Source organism: Trichosurus vulpecula, chromosome 2 (genome assembly GCF_011100635.1).
Source record: "Trichosurus vulpecula isolate mTriVul1 chromosome 2, mTriVul1.pri, whole genome shotgun sequence".
NCBI classification, from domain to species: Eukaryota; Metazoa; Chordata; class Mammalia; order Diprotodontia; family Phalangeridae; genus Trichosurus; species Trichosurus vulpecula.
Window position 1 is genome coordinate 383,393,497 of NC_050574.1, and position 21,377 is coordinate 383,414,873.

The 21,377-nt window shown below is 35.8% G+C and overlaps 1 pseudogene; it reads left to right on the forward strand.

The window, feature by feature from the left end:
- The first annotated feature begins 11,570 nt into the window (after positions 1-11,570).
- On the forward strand, positions 11,571-17,742 carry LOC118837224 (annotated as a pseudogene).
- Positions 17,743-21,377: the final 3,635 nt, after the last annotated feature.

The following is a 21,377-nucleotide window of genomic DNA, read 5'->3' on the forward strand; positions in this document are numbered from 1 at the left end:
GGCTCTTACTGACTTAATTCTTTTAGATTATTTGCCTGCATTACAAAAACAACTCCTTGATGATGTCAATGCAATGAAGAAGGTAAAATTCTTTTTTTAATATGTAATATTGTATTTCCCCTCCAATTATATGTTAAAACAATTTTAACTTTTTAAAAAAGTTTTAAGCTCTAAATTCTATCCCTCTCTTAATTCTTCCTGCCCTACTCCCTCCCTGAGGTAAGCAATTAGCTATAGCTTATACCTGTACAATCATATAAAACATTTCCATATTAGTCATTTAGTATAAGAAGACTTAAATTTTAAAAAAAGAATGAAAGAAACAAAGTGAAAAATAGTATGCTTCAGTCTGTATTCAGACAATAACAGTTCTATCTCTGGAAGTGGATAGTATGCTTCATCATTAGTTCTTTAGGATTGTCTTGGATCATTGTATTGCTGAGAAGAGCTAAGTCACAGTTCTTCATCATGTAATATTGCTGTTATTGTGTACAACGCTCTTCTGGTTCTGTTCATTTCACTTTGCATCAGTTCATGTAAGTCTTTCCTGGTTTTTCTGAAATCACCCTGCTTGTCGCATCTGATAGCATAATAATAGTCATAATCATATTCCACAGTTTGTTTAGCCATTCTCCAATTGATGGGCATCTCTTTGATGTCTAATTCTTAACCAACACAAAAAGAGCTGCTATAAATATTTTTGTACAAATAGATCCTTTCCCCACTTTTTTGATGTCTTTGGGATATAGTATTTCTGGATCAAAGGGTATGCACAATTTTATAGCCCTTTGGGCATAGTTCCAAATTGCTCTCCAGAATGGTTGGATCAATTCACAATTATACCAACAGTGCATTAGTGTCCCAGTTTTCCTACATTGCCTCCAACATTCATCATTTTCTTTTTTTTTCCGTCATGTTAGCCAACCTGATAGGAGTGACATGGTGCTCAGAATTGTTTTAATTTGCATTTTTCTAATCAACCATGATTTCTAGCATTTTTGATCAGACTATAGATAGCTTTGATTTCTTTGTCTGAAAACTGCCTGTTCATTTCCTTTGACCATTTAGTAGTTGGGAATGGCTTGTATTTTTATAAATTTGACTCAGTTCTCTATATATTTGAGAAATGGGGCCTTTATCTGAGATACTCGTTGCAAAATATTTTCCCCAGTTTTCTGTTTTCCTTTTAGTTTTGGTTGTATTGGTCTTGTTTGTGCAAAACTTTTTAATTTTATATAATCAGTGTTATCTATTTTACATTTTGTAATGCTCTTTACATCTTCTTTGGTCCTAAGTTCTTCTGTTATCCATAGATCTGACAAGTGAACTATGCCATGGTCTCCTAATTTTCTTATGATATTATCCTTTATGTGTAAATTATGCATCCATTTTAACCTTATCTTCATATATGGCATGAGATGCTGGTCTATGCCTATTTTCTGCCATATTGTCTTCCAGTTTTGCCAGCAGTTTTTGTCAAAAATAATTAGTTTTTTCCAAAAACTTGGATTTGGGGGCTTATCATACACTACGATTGCTAGATTACTAGTAATTAGATTACTATGGTTATTTACTATATTTTATTTTGGTATACGGTGCAAGATATTAGTCTATGCCCAGTTTCTGCCATACTATTTTCCAGTTTTCCTAGAAGTTTTCATGAAATAGTGAATTCTTAGCTTAGAAACTAGAGGCTTTGGGTTTATTAAAGAATAGATTACTATAGTAATTGACTACTGCATCTTGTGTACCTAAGCTATTCCACTGATCCACCACTCTATTTCTTAGCCGGTACCAAATAGTTTGGATGATTGCTGCTTTACAATACAGTTTAATATCTGGTATGGCTAAGCCATCTTCCCTAGCATTTCTTTTCACTAATTCCCTTGATATTCTGGAACTTTTGTTCTTCCAGATGAATTTTGTTATTCTTTTACCTAGCTCGATAAAATAATTTTTTGGTAGTTTGATTGGTATGGCACTGAACAAGTAAATTAATTTAGGTGAAATTGTCATTTTTATTGTATTAGCTCAGCCTAACCACGAGCAACTGATGTTTTATTCACTTATTTAGACCTGACTTTATTTGTGTGACAAGTGTTTTGTAATTGTGTTCATATAGGTCCTGGGTTTGTCTTAGCAGGTAGATTCCCAAATATTTTATAGTGTCTACAGTAACTTTAAATGGAATTTCTCTTTCTATCTCTTGCTGTTGGGCTTTGTTAGTAATATATAGGAATGCCGAGGATTTATGTGGGTTTATTTTATATATGGCAACTTTGCAAAAGTTATTTATTTTTTCACACCCTTGATCTTATTGGGAAGGGTTTTAATTTATCCCCATTACAGATAATCTTTGTTGATGGTTTTAGATAAATATTAGTTATCCTTTTAAGGAAATGTCTCTTTATTCCTATGCTCTCTAGTGTTTTTAATAGGAATGAGTAACATATTTTCAAAGGCTTTTTCTATATTTATTGAGATAGTCATATGATTTCTGCTAGTTTTGTTATTGATATAGTCAATTATTCTGATAATTTTCCTGGTATTAAACCAGCCCTGCCTTCCCGATATAAATTCTACCTTGTCATGATGTATGATCCTAGTGACATAGTGCTATAACCTTTTTGCTAATACTTTATTTAAAATTTTTGTATTAATATTTATCAAGGGGATTGGTCTATAATTTTCTTTCTCTTTTTTGGCTCTTCCTGGTTTATGTATCAGCACCATGTTTGTGTCATAAAAGAAATTTGCTGGGATTCCTTCTTTACCTATTTCCCCAAGTAGTTTATATAGTATTGGGATTAATTATTCTTTAAATGTTTGATAGAATTAACTTGCTAATTAATCTGGCTCTGGGGATTTTTTCTTAGGAAGTTCATTGATGGCTTGTTCGATTTCTTTTTATAAGATTGGGTTATTTAAGTATTTTATTTCTTCTCTTAATCTCGGTAATTTATATATTTGTAGATATCATCCATTTCATTTATATTGTCAAATTTATTGGCATATAATTGGGCAAAATAGCTTCTAATAATTGTTTTAATTTCCTCTTTACTGGTGGTGAAATTACCACTTTCGTTTTTGATACTGGTAATTTGGTTTTCTTCTTTCCTTTTTTTAATCAAATTAACAATGGTTTATCAATTTTATTGGTTTTTTTTTCAAAATGTAACTTGGGGTTTCCTAAGTCAATATGCATCCCATAAGGTTCTTTATTATAGTTTAATGGCCTGCTTCTATTTGCTCTATTTTGTAGGAAATTTTGATGTGATTGGAAAGATGGTGGAATAGTAGTTTTATATAAACCTAATATACACACACAACTCAGAAAAAGTAATCACATGCCACATATAGAGTACCTAGGCTGAGTTCACAAGAAATTTAAGAATACAAAAATATTGCATAAAGCAAAAGCCTCAAGATATGACATCATAGAAACTAAAATATTACGTACTCCAACTTTAAGTTTGGGGTACACTCAGGGTTTTGTTTTGCCCTTTTCCCTTGATAGAGTTGCAGAATTCTTCATGTCTGTGTTGAAATCTCTGCTCCTCTTGTCTGATTACTTCTTGTGTAATTACTACCTCTCTTCTCTGGCCCTCAGTCTCTTCCTATATAAAGGGACCAGGAAAAGGTCTCTAAGGTCTGAATTCTACAAACTACAATACTAATATAACCTTACCAGTGAATTTTTCTAGCATTTAATATCCATGGTTGTCCAGATAAATTTTCCTGTTTTTCATCCATGTAATTAACCCATATTCATGCTTCAGAAGGCAGGCAAAATTGTGAAATACTCAAAATTATCTTTTCTTATTAGTCTTCCTGAAACTAACCCATCCACATTCCCATTTTTTGTCTTATTTATGATCTCATCTAGTCCTTAATAATATAATAGGTCCCTTTCAGTGGTATCTGAATTTTAAAGACAGATTGATGGAACCAGAAATATGTTAGAAATGAAAAGGAAAAGAGCTTTAATAATGGAAAGACAGACAGTGAAGGTTTGGAAATTCTGTCTTAACCCCCTTCAAATTCACACAGAGCCACAAAAGTATGAGACACAAGAAGAAAGTTTGGATATATAAATAATTGCAAGTGTTACCTCCAGATCAGATATTTCAGATTTGTCAAGTTTTCTGTCTACTTTGATGACAGTTGATAAATAGCCATACTACTGGACTAAGATTAAAAAAAGTTGTTAATATTTAATAATTGGGCTACAAATACACATTAATCCTCAGTTTTCACAGATGTCTGATTGTAGCTAATGCCTGGAGGGTACCAACCTTCACTTGTACCAAGCTGGGCTTTACCCTGTGGTCACCCACAGGCCACCAAGCCCCACTCCCAGGTTTCCTGTTAACATCTTTCTTCGCTCTTTCCTCTCCTAGTTGAAATCTGACCCCTATTTACACTCCTACTTGAGAGAACCCTAAACCCTATTTCATTCCAACCCTTAGATGCACTCCCCCCTTACAAGTGATTGTGGGCCAGTTCCCTTCAGGGTTCCAGCACCTGCAAATTCCTAGGCCTTTCCATCTGCTTTGCAATCTCCTAATTAGATTATGAACTCCTTGAGTACAGGGACTGTGTTCTTTTTGTTTTTGTATTCCCAGTACTTGGCACATAGTGAGCACTTAGTAAAAGTTTTCAGTCAGTCAGTAAATCTCCTTTAGTGTCCTCATCTTTCAGCCCACTTTGCATGGTGGGTCTAGAGAGCTCAAGCAATCTTATAGATTTGTGCTTTAGAATCCATGCAATGGAGATCCTTACCTGGTACCCCCATGGCAGCAAGTAGGCCTCAACTTCTTTATCCCACAAAAGGCAGTAGACACCGATGGTGTCCAGCCTCACAAAAAAAATGGGAATAGAGATCAGGACACTAGAGAAGAGGGCTATATGCAGAGCTGATCAGAGGGGAAAGAACTTAGAAATTAAATAACCTACAAAGTAGAACCTAATCATCAGTGAAAAGAGATTGACTTTCAGCAAAATGATTCATTGTAGTCATTCCTGAAAATTAAAAGAGAGAGAGATGAGCAGAATTTTGCATTTGTAAATATAAGAGAAACATAAAAAAGTAGACAAATATAATGATGAAAAAAAAGACTAGGTTCAAGTGAAATTAATGTTTATAAGCTATTTTAGAAGAAATAAGTTGAATTTGAAACAAAGACTTATATGATCTTAAAATGAGGGGCTAGAGCAGGATTTTTTTATATCTCAGGTAAATTCAGAAAACCTAATCTTATTTTAAAAATAAAAAGAAAACCTAATTGTCAATATTAAAAGTAAAAATAGAGAATTTATCAGAAGGGAAGAGGAAATGAAGAAAATTATTAGAAACCAATTATGCCAACATAGATGAAATGGATGCACTTTTACAAAAAATAAGACAGATTAATAGAACAAGAACTAGAGAATTTAAATAACCTAGTCTCAGAAAGAAAAAAAATTAATCATGTCATGAGGAAATTCCCAAAGAGGGAGGGGGATCTAGGAGGAGAAAGAACTTTCAAATTATCTAATTGGATTAATTCCAATATTAGATAAATTATTTGCCAAAATAAAGGAAAAGACAACATTACTAAACTCTATGAGACAAATTTCTTCCTGGTATTTAAGCCAGGGAGAGAGAGAGAGAGAGAGAGAGAGAGAGAGAGAGAGAGGAAGGAAAGAAGGAAGCAAGGAAGGAAGGAAGGAAGAAAGAAGGAAGGAAGGAAGAAAAGTAAGAAGGGAGGAATGAAGAGAGTGAGGAAGGAAGGGAAGAAACTATACACTAAATAGGCTTAATGGACATTGATACAAAAATATTAAATAAAATATTAGCTAAGAGGCTAAAATAACACATATAACAGATTATACACTATGACCAGGTTGAATTCATACTATAATGTGGGGTTGGTTCAATACTGGGTGAATTGTCAAATGTCTAATTAGCAATATTCTAAATTGTTTTATATTATTCTGATGTTTAAGTATCAGCCTCTCAGTAGACTTTAAGAGTAATTTTTACTGAGTGTTAAGAGTGTAGCTAACTGAGAATCTAGTTCTAATCCTTTCTATTAATTTATGTTGCGAAAGTATTGCTTATCATTATTTTGTATGTGTATGAAAATTAATTGTCCTAAACTTTGAATCATATTGTATACTGAGAACTTCTACCACATCCTTTCCAATATCTTAGACAAGAGTAATAAATTAAGATACAAGTTTAATTTTCCTCAGGAAGCTAGAGTGAAGTCATTGAGCCACTGAGTGTGAGAAAAGGGATCCCTCTCTCACCAGAGGTAGGCGCATTGGGAATGAACCACAAGCAAACCACGTGGTCTCAATGTTAGATCTCTATAAAAGTAGTATTAATTACTGTCATTTACAGGAATCATCTGCTATTTGTGGTTGATCAACATGAAGCAAAATCATAATTATGGATATTGTTAAACATGTTAATACTTGCAATTTACATGTTATTTTATGATGGTACTAAGCCCTTTCTTATGTTCTCAATTATGTAGAATGAATAAGGCATGTCAGATGAATGAAGCCTTCTGTTTGAAGCTCAATCATACTGTCTTATTTAAAAGGAACAGTGTACAGGTGTAGCATCAAGTAGTAATTGCATGACATGATGATTACTTGATTTGTTTGCCAAAGAGCAGAGTAAGGTGACTCGTAGCAGGACTGGAAGACTGAGTTACGGAAAGGCGATGGAGGGATAGACTTGGTTCAAACCATATAACTAAGAAAATACTTCAGCAAGTGCATGTTGGGCTTAGATGCACCAGTAGAGCATGGTATAAAACAGAGCTTTTGATGTTTTTGATAAGGAATGATTCAAACAAGAAGTACCACCGAAATGTAAACAGTGTTGATATTATTTCCTCAGGAAGTGTTGATATATAAGTGAATGTGGTTTTTTTTAATATATAAAGGCAAGGTTAAGAAGACAGTCAAAGTATATTTTCTTTCACTTCCTCCCTAATTAATTCTACTGTGGGAAACATTGACGTAGGTTCAAAACTCTATTGAGCAGTCATAGCCAATATGACTGAGTAGCAGGAAGAAGTGTGGTGAGTTTATCCCCACCACACTCCCAACCTCAATTCCTCCAAACAGATCTAGAGAATGTAACAGACCAAATCTTCATTTGGAAATGCAGGAAAAAATCACAATGAGCCCAGATCAGAAGAGGGAGAAAAACAGAAAGTCTACATGCATTGGGGATGGAGTCTGTCCAGGAATATGTTGCATGGGGCATTTCAGCACTAGGAGAGGTTGTTCACCAAGGTAAGAATCAGAGTGCAAATTAAAGATGCCAAATCTAGACAGAGGGAGTCTGATCTTTTGCAAAGGAAAAGAACAGGTACCGAATGGCATCCCTGTTGCTCACCACCCAGTTCCAAGGCATAGATGCATGATGGAATAAAGAAGGAACCTATATTTAGAAGTGGCATTTCAAGGTGAGGAGCCATCAACAAGCCCTAGATTGAGTACCAAGAAAGAGCCCAAGTCTGATTATGTTACCCCCACCTCCACACCAACTCAATAAACACCAGTGTCTCCCTATTACTTCCAGGATCAAATATAAAATCCTTTGGCTTTCAAAGTTTGTTATAACCTACCCCCACTCAGCTTTCCAGTCCTTTTGCACCCTACATTCCTCTTCTCCCCCCATCCCTAACACATATTATTTGCTCTAGTAATATTGACTTCCTTACTGTTCCTCAAATAAGACACTCCATCTCTGACTAAGCATTTGCACTGGTTGTCCCTCATGGACGAACCATTCTTCCTTTTCAACTATGCCTCCAGCTTCCCAAGTCAAAATTCTACATTTTGCAAAAAGCCTTTCCTGAATCCTCGTAATATTCTTCCCTTAAAATCCTTCCCTATCTTCATTGCTTTTTGTTTATCCTTTATATAGCTTATTTATATATAGCTGTTTGTATTTGTTTTTCTCATTAGATTGTGATCTCTAGAGGCCAGGTTCTGTCTTTTGCTCTTTTCAAATCCCCAGTGATTATAGTAGGAAATTAATAAATATTTATTGACAGATTGACAAAACAGCTATCTCCTAAAATGTTGTCTTTAGTTTCCCTTGCCATCAAAACTCATGCCATTTTGTTTAATTAATTATTCAATGCTTTTCTGGTCCTGGCTATTTAGTCAACAATCACAATTATTTTTTAAGCATTTATGTACCAGGCACTCCACTGAGCATGGAAGATTAAAAGAAAAAGAGGAAAAAAGTCACTTCTCTTAAGGAGTTCACAGTATAGTAGGGGAGGCAACATGATACAATAATGGTATATACAAGGTAAATTGGAGACAATTTCAAAGGGAAGGCACTAAGGTTAAGGAGGACTGAACAAGAATTTTTTATAGATGATAGGACTTTAGTTGAGACTTGCAGGAAGCCAAGGAAGTTAGCAGGCAAAGATAAGGCGGTAAAGTGTTTCAGGAATGGAAGACAACCAGTGAAAGGCTTGGAGTTGGGGAAACCAAACCAAATTTCTTGTGTATGAGGAACAGCAAGGAGGCCAATGCCACTGGATTGCAGAGTATAAAGGGCTGTGAGATAGAAGAAAACCAGTAACGTAGGATGAAGCCAGGAGGATTTTAATAGCCAGAGAATTTTTATTTGATCTTGGAGGCAGTAGGAAGTCAATGGAGTTTATTGACTGGGGGACTGATATAATTATGTTTTAGGAGGATCAGTTTGACATCTGAGTGTGGTATGGATTGGAATGGAGACAGGGAGACCAGGCAATTGCAATAATGCAATTTTGAAGTGATGAAAGCTTACATTAGGGTTTGTGGTTTATCTGTGAAGGATTTTAGAACTCATTGCTAAAAATTATACAAATTTCAGATTAAAATTGTGAAACTATTCCTGGGAGTAGTAAGCCCTGCCTGCTAACTTCCACTTGAGGTATGATTATAAATGATTATATGTTTGTAATGGCAAGCAGGGTGGGACTTTTTTGTTGTCTTTTGTTTTGGAGTGCTTCTCAGCACTAAGGCAATCAAGTGTCTTTGAGTCTTGCCTTTGTTTGAATCAAGAGTCATTGATTGGAGACAATATATATGATGTGCTGCTAGTGATTAAAGATCTTTCTCACACTCTTTTGCTAAGTCAATACTAAGCTTTAGGTCTACACCCTTTTGCTAAGTAGGCACTAAGCCCCAGGTCCTTGAGGTATATATGCTCTGAGGTTGGCATTTTGCTTTGAGGGTACACTCATTGGAAGAGTGTTGGTGTAGAGACTCTGGGTAGCCATCATGGAGCCCCCTCCCTCCCAGCTTTTAAAACCCAGATGTTGGTGCTTTTCTTTCTGATAACTATGCAAGTATTGCTTACAGACACTTGTCTATTGATCTGTTTATATTGTCTCTGTTTGTAATTTCTGTTTGTATTTGCTCTGAAGTTCAGGGTGCTGACTTTTTCCCCTGAACTAAGTAAATTATATATCTGTATTTAATTAAAGTGAGACTGTAAATCCCTTAAAGTTGCTTTCCTTAGAAAAGCAGATCAAAGAACCTGTGCTAGTAGCCCTCCTGTGTGCTGGTGTTATTGGCCTTATACATCCACAGCAGCTGCTAGCAACATTGTTGTTAACAATGTTTTGAGGAGAAGATCAGAAAAACTTCACATACTTATTAGTGAAAATTAAATGATAATGAAATGCATACAAAAATACATGTGGTATCCATGTGAATTCTAAATTAATTCATTATGTTAGCACAAATAAAATCAAGTGCTAATAGTAAAACATCTTATGGAATAAAAACATGAAATAAAAAGGACTCTGGATTTTAATCTGAGGGGGTGGTATTTGAATCTAAGCTTTGTTGCTTACTATCTATGTGATCTTGGACAAGTTACAACTTCTTCAGGTCATCAGTTCAAAATATACGATCCTATGAATGTTAAACATGTAAATATTTTTAGGCTGTTGAGTCAGTTTGTCAAGGAAGTATTTATGTATTATTTATATTTATAATTTGTTATTTTAGAGAAGGTTAACTAAATATGAAGTAAACATTCCCAACATTTACAGTATTAAGAAGTGTCCATTTCAAAATGTCATAGACAGCTATTGTATTTCAATTCTTCTAATGTGCTTTCTTACTTGTCACACTGTAGGACATTAAGTTTCAATCACTCACTTAATTTTTCCTTGAGCAACTACTATATATAAGCAACTGTAGGGCATAAAAAGATCAAGATCGCACCCTCAGAGAGCCCCCACAAGTTAGCTCAGCATCACCGCTTGCCTAGACTATTTCAATAGCTTCTTAATTGAGCTCCCTTTCTCAAATTTCTCCTCCTCTCTTCAGTCTACACAAGTACCAGTCAGGCATTCTTCAAGTAAAAGGCTGATTATGTAATTCCTTGCTCAAGAAGTTCTAGTGACTAAAAATAATAGTTTTTAGGTTCCAATATAAACTTTTTTGTTTAGCACGTAAAACCCTTTACAACTTGGCACCAAGCTGCATTCATAGGCATTTTATGCCTTCCTCTTCATCATATATTCTATAGTCCAATAACCTAGTCTTGCTTTCACACACACACCCACACCCGCACCCACGCACACCCACACCCACACCCATACCCGTACACACATATACACACACTCTTCCTATTACTAACTTTTTTTACTTCATCTTAGTTGCACATAAATATAAGCATACCCTTGATCTTGCCATCACCCACAAATGCCAGGCCTCCATGTTCTCGAACTCAGAAATTCCCTTATCTGATTATAATTTGTTGTCTTTCTACATGTCCTTCTCTCTTTCAATACCAAACCCTGCTCTTCATCTACATCATATCCTCCTATCCATGATCCCCTCAGTTCTATGCCAGGCCATCACCCCTGCACTAGCCGCACTCTCCTCCTTTCCCCACCTTGACACCTTTAGTGAATCAGTTCAAGTTTACACTTTCCCTTCTCTTGAGTCCTTATCATATTGCCAGTTATGTCCTGTCAACCCTTAGCTGTGGACCATTCCCATCATTTGCTGCTTTTGATTCTTCATAAGTGTGGCTGAAAGGAAGAAAAAATTGTGCAACCACTTTCCTTCAGTCCACTCCAGATTTGTTACATAACCTCAACTATACCCTCATTGCTGCTAAGCAATCCTTCTACACACTCCTAATTAAGTCATTATCCCATTCACCACAGTGGCTCTTCCAAAAATATTCATGGCTTGCCTTCTCTCCCTTCTCTCAGCTCGGAACTTGGCTTCATATTTTACTGAAAAAATTGAGGCCATTCACTGAGAACTCCTCTCCTCCCCTTCTACTCATTTCATACCTTTGCTTATTATTAGACTATTAGTTCCTTATGAGCAGGGACTGTTTAGTTATTGCCCTTCTTTATATCCAAGGTGCTTACTAATGCCTGTCACATAGCACGTGTTTAACAACTGCTAGTTGTTTGATTATGCTTTCAGAATATCACTTTTTGTGATGCATAAGGGATGTCTACCCTGAGCATGTGAAGACTTTCCACAGCAGAATAGTCATATGAGAATTTTCTCCAGTGGCCATAAAGATGGTTGAAGCAGGCATCTCGGAGCCCTTAGCGCTTGGTCAGGCATCAAAGATGCCTTCTACTGCATTCTGGGCCATTGCCAGTAATCTTGACTTTTATCCTGCCACTGGACTTCAATGACCTGGGAAGAAAGAATAAAGCTGATGACTTCGCACAACTCTGTCTCAGTTAAATCCAATTCACACACAAGTCAAGATATCACTTGTGATGTCATTGGTCCTCTCCAAAAACAAAGGCCAAACAGCAACAATTCATCTCATATCACTCAGAAGCCTTCTGCCACTATCTCCTACTTTAATGAAGAGAGGGACTTTCTCCTTGCCAAAGAAAACTCCTCATTATGCACAAGTGAACTTATTCTATCCTCCAGAAGCTTGTCTCCTCTTCCCCTCACTCTTTCACTTATCTTCCATCTCTTCCTACCTATTGGCTGCTTTCCTATGGTCTACCAACATGGATATATCTCTCACTGTCCTCAAAAACCCTCACTTGATCTTTATATCCCCATTAACTACTGTCCTATATTTCTCCTGCATTCTGAGGCTAAACTCCTCAAGAACATTGTCTAAAACAGCAGCCTCCATTTCCTCTCCTCTAATTCTCCTCTTAATTTTAGTCCAACTTTTGACCTCAACATTCAACCAAAACTGCTATCTCTAAAGACTGATGATGTCTTTATTGCCAAATCCAATGGTCTTTTCTCATTCCTCATCCTTCTTGATCTTTCTGCAGTCTGTGACACTATCAATCACCCTCTTCTCTTTGATGTTTTCTTCTCTCTAGTTTTTCCAGACACCACTCTCTCTTGGTTCTCCTCCTACTTATCTGGTAGCTCCTCTTCTTTCTCTTTTGCTGAATATTTATCTGGTTCATTCCCACTAATTATGGGCTTCCTTCTCTTCTCCCATTAGCTCCTATGGATTTAATTATTATCTCTGTGCTAGTAATTCTCACATCTACGTATTCAGCCCTAGCCTTTCTGCTGACCTTCAATAGCTCACCTCCAATTCCTATTAGACATCTCAAGCTACATGTTTTGTAAACATCTTAAAGATGACATGTACAAAATTGAACTCATTACCTTTCCACAATAAACTCCCCCTTTCTAAACTTCCCTATTATTATTTTAAAGTTATTTTGTTTCTCAATTACCTATAAAACATTTTGAACATTAATTTTTTTTAAATTTTGAGTTCCAAATTTTCTATTTCCCTTCCTTCTTCCCTTCTTGAGAAGGTAAGAAATTTGGTATAGATTGTACATGTGCAGTCATGCAAAATATTTCCATACTACTAGCTGCAAAAGACATCACTGGCCAAAACAAAAAGAAAAATTCTTTGATCTGCATTCAGATTCCATAAGTTCTTTTTCTCTGGAGGTAGATAGCATTTTTCATCATGTCTTTCAGAATTTTCTTGGAACTTTATATTGCTAAGTCATCCACAATTACTGTTACTGGGTACAATGTTCTCCTGGCTTGGCTCACTTCACTTTGTATGAATTCACATGTCTTCCCAGATGTTTTAGAAACCATCCTGCTTGTCATTTCTTATGGCACAATAGTATTCCATCATTATCATATACTACAGCTTCTTTAGTCATTCCTCAATTGATGGGTATCCCCTCAATTTCCAATTCTTTGCTGCCACAAAAAATAGCTCCTATAAATATTTGATCTATATATGCCCTTTTCTTTTTTTCTTTGATAGCTTTGGGATACATATCTAGTAGTTCTATTGCTGGGTCAAAGGATATACACAGTTTTATAGACCTTTGAGCAGAGTTCCAAATTATTCTCCAAAATGTTTAGATCAGTTCACAATTGCATCAACAATGCATTAGTGTACCAATTTTCCCACATCCCCTTCAACATTTATCATTTTTATTTGCTACCATATTAGCCAATTTGATAGATGTGAGATGGTACCACAAAGTTGTTTTAATTTGCATTTCTCTAATCAATAGTGACTTAGAGCATTTCTTCATTAGATTATAGATAGCTTTGATTTTTTCTGTCTGAAAATTGTCTGTTCATATCCTTTAACGATTTATCAATTGAGGAATGACATATTCTTATAAACCTAATTCAGTTTTCTATATGTTTGAGAAATGAGGCCTCTAGGAAAGAAACTTGCTGTAAAATTTTTTTTCTCAGTTTCCTGCTTTCTTTCTAATCTTGGTTGCATTGGTTTTGTTTGTGCAAAAAAAATTTAATTTGATATAATAAAAATTATTCATTTCATCTTCATATTCATTTTGTAGTGCTCGCTATCTCTTGTTCAGTCATAAATTCTTCCCTTATCCACAGATCTGATGGGTAAAAATTCCCATACTCTTCTAATTTACTTATAATATCACCCTTTATATATAAATCATGTATTTATTTTGACCTTATCTTGGTATACAATGTGAAATGTTCATCTATTCTTAGTTTCTGCCAAGCTGATTTCCAGTTTTCCCAGCAGTTTTTAGCAAATAGTGAATTCTTATCACAAAACTTTGGATCTCTGTATTTGTGAAACAATAGAATATTATTATGGTCATTTGTTGTTGCTGTACAGTCATTCAGGGGACCGTAGTGCATTAATGCTGTCCATGGGTTTTTGTTTTTGTTTTTTTTTTCTTGGTGAAGATGCTGAAATGGTTTGCCATTTCCTTCTTCAGAGAATTAAGACAAACAGAGGTCATCTCTTGGATTAATCTGAGGCCAGATTTGAACTCAAGTCTTCCAGACTCCAGGGCCAGTGCTCTATTTGCTGAGCCATTTGCTGCCTCCAGTATTGGAATTAATTGTTCCTTAAATGTTTGGTAGAATTCAATTGTGAATCTATCTGGTTCTGAGGATTTTTTTTCTTAGGGAGCTCATTTATGGCTTGTTTGATTTCTTTTTCTAAGATAGGGTTTTTAAATATTCTATTTCCTCTTCTATTAATCTGGGCAATTTATATTTTTTGCAAATATTCATCCATTTAATTTAGATTGTTAGATTTACTGGTATATCAATAGGCAAAGTAGTTCCTAATAGTTGCTTTAATTTTAATCTTCATTGGTGGTGAGTTCAACCCTTTTCATTTTTGATTCTAGTAATTTGGTTTTCTTCTTTCTTTTTTTTTAAAACAAATTACCCAAAGGTTGATCAGTTTATTGATTTTTCTCACAAAATCATCTCCTAGTTTTTTGTATTAGTTCAGTTAATTTTTTACTTTCCGTTTTATTAATTTGTCCTTTTGATTTTCAGGAATTTTAACTTAGTGGTTAATTAGGGGGGTTTAAATTGTTCTTTTTCTAGTCTTTTTAGTTACATGCCCAATTCATTGATCTGTTCTTTTTCTATTTTATTGATGTAAGCATTTAGAGATATAAAATTTTCCCCAAAGTACTGTTTGGCTGCATCCTATAAATTTTGGTGTGTTGTTCCATTGTTGTCATTATTTTATAAAATTATTGATTGTTTCCATGATTTGTTCTTGGATTGACTTGTGATTCAGGATTATATTATTTAGTTTCCAATTAATTTTTAATCTATGTTCCTAGGCCCTTTACTGAATGAACCTTTTTATTGCATTATGATCTAAAAAGGATATATTTAATATTTCTGCTTTTCTGAATTTGGTCGTAAGGTTTTTATGCCCTAACAAATGGCCATTTTGGGGGGGGGGAGAAGTGTCATGTATAGCTGAGAAAAGGTATGTTCCTTCTATTCCCATTCAATTTTCTCCATATCTAACTTTTCTAAGATTCTAATCATCTCTTTAAATTCTTTCTTGTTTATTTTTTTGTTAGATTTATCTAGTTCTGAGAGGGGAAAGCTAAAGTACCCAACCAGTATAGTTTTACTGTCCATTGCCTTCTGTAACTCATTTCTCATTTAACTTTCCATTCAAGAATTTGGATGCTATACCATTTGCTGCATTTATATTTAGTATCAATATTATTTCACTGTTTATGGTACATTTTAGCAAAATATAGTTTCCCTGCTTATCTCCTTTAATTAGATCTATATTTCCTTTTGCTTTGTCTGAGATCATGATTGGTACCCTGTTTTTCTTTTTTTTTTTAACTTCAGGTAAAGTGGAATAGATTCTACTCCATCCCCTTATTTTGACTCTGTGTATGTCTGTCTATTTCAAATATGTTTCTTTCAAACAACATATTGTTAGACTCTTGTTTTTACTCCACTTCACTATTGCTTCCATTTTATTGATGAGTTCATCTCATTCACATTCACTGTTATGATTACTAACTGTATTTTCCTTCATTCTATTTTTCACTTTTATTCTTCTCTCTCTCTTTTTGCCATGTCTTTCCTCAAAAGTCTGTTTTGCTTCTGATGACTGCCTCCCTTGATCTGTCCTCTTTTCTATCAGTGCCCGCCTTCCCCACACTTATCCTCTTCCCTTCCTACTGCCCTTTACAGTAAAACAGATTTCTATATCCATCTGAGTGTGTATGTTATTTCCTCTTTGAGCCACTTCCAATGAGAGTAAGGCTCAAGCGCTATCTGCCACTCTACCCATCTTCCCCTTCACTGTAAAACCTCTTCCATGTGCACTTCTTGTTTCCACCCCTGAATTTTATTTTATTTTTTGAAATTTTCCCATCATATTCAAGTCACTCCTATCTCCTCTGTTTATGTATATTTCTTCTAACTATCCTAATAATGATAAAGGTCTTAGTGTTAGGGGGCATATGAAGACCTACCCTGGTTGAATGGGTGGATGAAAATAGTTTGTTCCAATGGGCATTAAGGCAGCTGAATCAGGCACTATGGGGCACTTAGAGCTTGGTCAGACATCAAAAACACCAAGGTAATTCACTGCATATTGGGCCATCGTCAATCATCCCGACTTTTGTCTTGCCATTGGACTTCAATGACTCTGGAAGAGAGAGTGAAGCAGACAACTTTGTTCAACTCTGCCTCACTTAAATCCAATTCACACATGAATCAAAACATCATCCTCTGATGTCATTGGTCTTCTTTGAAAATGAAGAATAAACAATAGTAGAAGGACATATGTTCAGCAAGGTGGGGTATGGCGATTCACATGGCCTCAAGATGTCCCACAAGTCTGAATGGTTTCAGCTGCAAGTGGATAGGTCTTTAATGTCATTAGGCACCCAGGAAATCATGTCAATCAGGTAAAATATCACTAGGAAGCTCCTTTCTTATTGAAGGCTTACCTGCTTGGTCCAATCAAGTCCCAGTGACAGCTTTGTCACCCTAAAGAGAAGAAAAAAACAAAACAAATAGTCTAGCCTACATGGTAGGGAGAACCTTGGTAGAAAGTGATTCCATTTCATATCTTGTTTGTATAGTTCTCTCCTGTGACTCAAACTATATTGACCATCTTTGGTTTTTCCCCAGTAGTAATTAATAAGTGAAAAAGTCCTGCCCTTTGTTCAATTTCAAGTTCCTGCTCTTTGGTAAGAATCAAGAGAAATTAAGATAACTGAAAGTGTCAAGCTGAGAAACATTACATGCAATGCAATCCTTGGACCTTTTAAATTTGTATCTACTGTCAGTTTTTTGGTTGGAAAAAATGGAAGTGAGAAGAGTATTGTACTAACATCTGTCATAGTCAGTCTTGGTGGAAATGAGAGAACTACTAATAGAGGATCATCTTTGAAAGAATTTGTGAAAGAGGAAGAGAATTCAGCCAATGTCTCAATAGCATTAAAGAAAGAGGAGGACAATGCTTTTAAACCTAGAGAATCTGGTGACTCAATAGCTCTTCAGTGATAAATTAGCACGGGTGGAAATTGAAGTTATATACTAATAGATCAAGTATGAAAACTAGTTTCTTCCAAGAAAATAGAGCTTATTTGCAATTCTTGATCATTTTATAAAAGTGGATAATCCATCTTGTGTTTTGACCCAAGAGATGACCAAGCAATTAATCCAATCCAGAAATGAAGGTGATGAATACAAATTCTTTTTGAAAGAAGCCCAGCTTGAACAGATGCATATTACTCAGGCATTATGAATACAAAAATAAGAACATGTGATGAGATAGAACAAAGAGAAAAGTGGAATCAGGAGCCAAAACATCATTGCATAGGAAAAAAGATGAGCCTTTTCAGAACACTATTGATAAATGTAATAAAGAAATTAGAAGATTTTAAACATCAGATGTCTTGGATGCTGGTGAATGAAACTGAAAGACAAAGATAAGAAATACAAATGTTGGCAAACAAGATACAATCAAATTGTACTGATTCTGAACATTTTCACTGACTGTCTCCCATTCTTGGAACCTTTCCTCTTATCTGACTCTGAGCTATTCTTAATTCTTTCAAGTCTCAGCTAAAGTCTCTCCTTCTGCCAGAAGACTTTCCAGTCCTCCTTAATCTTAGTGTCTTCCTTCTAAGACTACCCAAACTGTGTGTTGCCTCCCCCATTAGGCTATGAATTTCTTGAGAGTAGGAACTGTTTTTTTCCTTTTATTTCTTTGCATCCCCAGCACTTTGAACTAGTAGGTGCTTAATAAACACTAGTTGACTGACTAGCTGATTAGAGATCACAAAACCAGCAATAATACATTGGAAACTATGGGTCTGAGAAAAGAAGCTGAGTCCACTCATAATCTGTATGCTCCAGCATTAGATGAAGCATTTTGTTGACCCTCATTTGCCAGACCAAAACCCCATGGCTGAGAGAGATAGATGATAGCTAGGTGATAGCTAGATGATAGATAGATAGATAGATAGATAGACAGACAATGTATAAAGCACTTTGGTAATAAGAAGTGGAGGTACAAATGCAACAAACAGAATAGTTCTTACCCTCAAAGACTTTACATTGTATCAGGGGAAAATGAATATAGGGGAGCTGAAAAAGTAATAGTGAAAGTTGGGGTATTAAACAGTTTTAAATGCTAGTAAGTGAAGTAGAAGACTGGAAATAGGTAAAATAAAATGAAAGCTCACCTATCAGAATCCAGGGTGGTTCCAGAGACAGTCCAAGATTCCTGTATGGAGAAGTGTGGATAATGGCAAAAGCAGATAAATGGTATCAAAGCCACCTTATAGTAGAGTATTTTAAGCAACAAGGTTAGGGCACATGTGTCAACTTGTCCCTGGCATAGTAAAAAATGAACCTCTGTGACAGGTCTCATGATTCTGAAGCAGGTTACCTTTTGTTTTTCTATTCTAAATATTTTAATGAGTGCTTTGCAAGGCATTTAAAACATCTGTTTGTGAGGATAACCCCTATTGGTGACAGAACACAGAATTCAGGTAGTCATGGAGCTGAGGAATTTTCTTGATTTGGGGCAGGATCTGAGAGTCCACTGTTTTCTGATTAGTTTTATGCTACTCTTTAATCTTATATTTATTTTTTCTGTGTCAAAAATCTCTCTTGTGTCTAGGTTTACACAGCTTTTGGTCATGACTTAAAAGCTTTCTAGGCATATCCTCAGTACGATAATACTTAGGCATTTTGTGAATCTTTACCACTTGGGTTCCTCCATTCTTATCACCACCAACTGATCTTAAGATAGTAGGAGGCACCTACTCCTTCCATTTCCTTTCTATCCCAGTTTACAATACAGCATATTTCTACTTGTGCATGGCTCCCCTGGAAATACATTGCAGATGGTGAGTATCTACCAATCCCTTGAGCCAGGATGGGTTCTGGCTGCAACAGGTTCAAGTCTTCTTCACCGCATTTTCAGCTACATCTTTTTTGTTCTTCTTTTCCTTTTGACCTTTTTGTCCTTCTGGTTTTTTGTCCACCATCTTGAGAGAAGGGAAAGAGGATTGACATCCACACTTCCAGTCTATAAGCAGGCGTGGAAGGGAGGTCTATATTTCTTAATCATTCAAATCATTACATTTAACAACAGGAATTCCATTTTTTTCTGGCTGATGCCCCATCCTACCTTCTTGGAAGCTGATTTTATTTGGCCTATGTGTTGATATTCTCTTATGACTTTGACTCTGAATATTTTAACTCCATCCCCTCTCTCTCTCTCTCTCTCTCTCTCTCTCTCTCTCTCTCTCTCTCTCTCCCATAAGCTCCATAACATTGTGAAGCTTTCTATATAGATTCATTTTATAAAAAAGAGACTTTTGATGTTTGGGAGGATTTTTTAGCCTTTGGCTATTCAGAACTTGGAAGGATTTATGGAATGTTTATGCCTCATTTGTCTATTTCCCAATGTACTCAGTATTTTGATAATCATTCTTTTCATGGTAATTTAATCAATAATCATCAGTATTCACTAAGTAATTTATTGGCATGTTTATAGTAGTATAGACCTCAAGCAAAAGGATGAGCAACCCCAAAATGGCTTGGCAAGCCCTCACATCAGAAATGCTACTCCTCCCCAAACACCCCCATAAACCCAATGTAATAAGGCCATGCTAGGAGAGGCCCTAGATCAGATGGCTCACTTGAGGGACAAAAGGTGGTAGATCAATGCTAATAAAATGCCAAGGTCCAGCTTGCTTAATTAAATTTGAGGAGTAAAGTAGATGGAGGAACCCCAATAATTTCAGATTTAATCCAAGACAAACTATCAGCACTTACTTCTCCATAATGTAAAAATGAAGCACAGATTCTTTTGGATTTTGGGGATTTTAGAGAACCCACATTTCCCACCTGGCCATTATGATAGCCCTCATTTACTGAATCATTTACAAGTGTACCTCTTTTAAATGGTGTCTAAAACAGATTGTAGTCTTAGATAATCTAAAACAGATGATTCAACAATATCCCCTACTTCACCCTTATGACTCTATAAGCCCATGGTTTGGAAGGGTTCTGTCCATAAAGATCAAGCTGAATGGTGCCTTTGGAGTCAACATAAGGGGATCAGACCAAATGACCATAAGCTTCTGGAGGAGCAAGTTCTCCAAAGTAACAGCTCACTATAGCATCTTAGAAAAACAGTTGCTCATGTTACTGGGTCCTAGCTGCTAGTGAATGAATGTTGTACACTTGTACCAATCAGCCTTCCTTTAGAGTTCAATAATATGATTTGGCTGATGATGAGATAGGAAGCCTTTATCATTAAATAGAAATGTTACATTCAAAATTCTTCTTGGCTAGGTCTCTTGGGTCTTAGTGTCCTTTATGAACAGTTTGTGAATGTGCCAGAGACTGTGGCCTCCATTTCCAGCTTCAACAACCTGCCTCCTCTACTACTAATTGGCTTATAAAGTTCTCAATCCTGAGAAATACCTATAGCCAAGCTCACCAAAATTTGCCTGTTATGGGAAATGTGTCTATACAAAGATTTATCTAAGGACAGATTGCTTTTATGTGTGGACCTACTGACCTTCTCTAGTCCTTCCTTATTCCATACCCTATGCACTTGTACATCTCCTGCCCCTTCACGGTGCTCCATAAACCCTCAAGAAATGGCTGAAATCCTTCTAAATTGGCAGGTCTCCTTTCCTCTAAATAAAGAAAATCCTTTCCCAGAAAGGGTTTGGGGAACCTAGGGGTAGAATTGCCCAGAGGTAAACGAGGGAAGTGAAACTGTGCAACTGTGGTGAATGTGGATTTACCTCAAAAAAAGAAAAGGAAATCCCTTAAACCTGAGTCTCTGGATGAAAGTGAGGGAGAATCTGTACTAAGCCTTAAGGAAGAAGGGGCAGACACTCAGAAGAAGCTTACAAATTGGTAAAGTTTTATGTTAACTTTTACCATGGGGTTCCCAAAGATGAAGAGAATCTTTCTGATGATACAGAGAACACTGATTAGGTAGTGGTCTGTCATAAGTCTCATTATCAAGCCAGACCCTAGAATAGGTCACATGTAAGAGTATCATGACATCTGTTACTTTACTATAGATGAACCTA